We start from the raw sequence: 2,314 nt of genomic DNA, 5'->3' as shown, positions 1-2,314 counted from the left end.
GATACATCCTTCTGCATTCCCTGGTCCTGAAAATTTTTTTCTCTTCCTAAACTTGACTTTGTCCTATGTTTTGCCAACACCTTGCCAGGTCCAAGAGATACCAGACAGTTCCGTACCACAAACCTTGAACAGGAGTAGAGCAGCCAACTACCCTAGGATGTAATCACCTTTCTCTGGTCTTCCCCCCAAGATGATGCCCACAAATAAGAATCCGCCGTCCCAATTCCTTTAACCTGTTGTGCCTAAACTCCTGCCTTTTTATTATAAGAAACAGATGGGAATGTTATGATCTGCTGGCATAGTCTGTCACCTGAGTACCCTGTCCCTTTAAGAAACAAGCCCTGCCCCCTCCCAAGCTATCCCCTTCCACCCAGGGAAGTCGATATCCCTCCTCTTCCAGCCTGTGCTCTCTCTTTTCATCTTTCCTAAAGAAATAACTTCTGTTCTCTCTCTCTTCCCTCTCCCCCTCTGTCTGCCTCTCTTTCTTCTTCCTCCTTCTCCCCTTCCTCCTTTCCTTTGACCTCCGTAACACACTAAATAAACTCTATACCCAAACTCTCTCTGTGTATGGTCCATCTTCTGTCTCTCACCCACAGAGGGTCTTCCATCTGCCAAGGTGACTCACCAAGGCCTCAGTGGGACCCGCAGAGACCTTCGGTCATCTGCTGCTACCCCTCTGGGACCTGCTACCCCTCGTGAAACCACCGCACCTCATGGGACCAGCCTTCCACCACCACCCCCACACCCTTATATCTTTAAAAAAGAATAACAGACAGTCCTGAGGAGAAGGGAGGGCAGCCAAATTTCAACAAGAATCCAGCTAAGCCAGTTCAGGCCCAATTACCTACTGTTGATACCTAATCGGGTCTCTCTCTAACCTTGCTATCTAGTCAAAATCACTTCAGGAATTTCCTGTCTAGTAACCCTTACCCTACCATCAGCTGTGAATGCACAGCTGTTCCAGTTATATCTGGATTTAAAGGTCTGAGGACTTAACCCCAGGCCATCGTCAAGAACAGCCAGTGTTCTTAACTATTGAACTCTTCCTCTAGCACAGAGAGATTATTTTCATAGACAATGTCAAATCACATGCTAGAATGATATTCCTCATGAGTGTTAAATGTCTAAATTTCTCTTCTGAGGGGTCCTTTCCATGGTCTTAGTAGAGGTTCCTCTATGTAAGGTGTGTTTTTGTAAAATTTTCAAAACTATGTATTATAATGGAAATTACCCGAGATTCAGAAGGAAAGCTTTGCTCCAGTTTTACCCTATACATCACACAAGCTTTGCAATGGCCGTGTCTGACTTTGCATTGGTGTCTCTCATTTTTCAACAGATGTCCTAACTGTGTAAGAAGCCTCATTAACCCAAGTCTACCCCAGACTATCTTCTCCAGACTAAGCCCTCAACAGGAGAGAGAGAGACAGAGAAAGAGAGAAATAGAGCAGCAATTTCTCTTAATTAATGTGTTTCTTTGTCTCTCCCAACAAACAACTTTATCAAAATTGAAGCTTAACCTATCTCTTCCAAAGTTCAGTTTATACAAAGTTCCACAACTATGGTTACATATTCGTTTCTTTTTGTGGGTCCCATGGTGTAATGGTTAGCACTCTGGACTTTGAATCCAGCAATCCGAGTTCAAATCTCGGTGGGACCTTATGAAGGCTCTTTTGTAAAGATATTTCATAATTTCCAGCCTGGCATCATACGTGGAAAAACTTGTTCTTCTACTCCATGTGACACTGGACCCTGAAAACACAGACACAGAGGTAACAAGGCCTGGAGAAACCCTCTTTCTAAGTGGAGACGCCCCAACAGCTAGGAGAGAACCCCCTTCCTATGACTGCCTGCGACCTCCTCAACCCCACCCTGTTTGCTCCTGAGTTTCATATTTCTCTTTGTCTTTTTCCTGATTCTTGTCCTGGCACTGCAAGAAAAAAATCATCTCCCACGGGCTGGAACAACGAAGTAGCTGTCTCTGCCAGGATCACAGGCCCGGCCCTGAAACTGAGCCTCTTCCCAGGCTCCCCAGCCCAAGATGCAGCTTTGACAGGATCCCTTCCAAACACACTGGGGAACAAACACCTCATGCCATCCCTTAGCAAACATTCTCCTGGGGAAACAACAGCCTGAACCTGCAATGTAGACTAGGAATGAGCTGATAGACAGTCCTGGGAGGAAGGGAGGGCAGCAAAATTTCAACAAGAATCCAGCTAAGCCAGTTCAGGCCCAATTTCCTACTGTTGATACTTAACCTTGCTATCTAGTCAAAATCACTTTAGGAATCCCCCCCCCACCCGCCCAGTAACCCTTA

General features: G+C 45.7%; 1 non-coding gene across 1 annotated transcript; it reads left to right on the top strand.

The window, feature by feature from the left end:
* The first annotated feature begins 1,585 nt into the window (after positions 1–1,585).
* Trnaq-uug (transfer RNA glutamine (anticodon UUG)) lies at positions 1,586–1,657 on the top strand. Its single transcript has one exon. It is a non-coding gene; the product is annotated as a tRNA-Gln (tRNA).
* The last annotated feature ends 657 nt before the right edge of the window (positions 1,658–2,314 follow it).

Source organism: Chionomys nivalis, chromosome 13 (genome assembly GCF_950005125.1).
Source record: "Chionomys nivalis chromosome 13, mChiNiv1.1, whole genome shotgun sequence".
NCBI lineage: Eukaryota > Metazoa > Chordata > Mammalia > Rodentia > Cricetidae > Chionomys > Chionomys nivalis.
The sequence above is the reverse complement of the archived record's forward strand: the minus strand, read 5'-3'. Positions and strand labels throughout refer to the sequence as shown.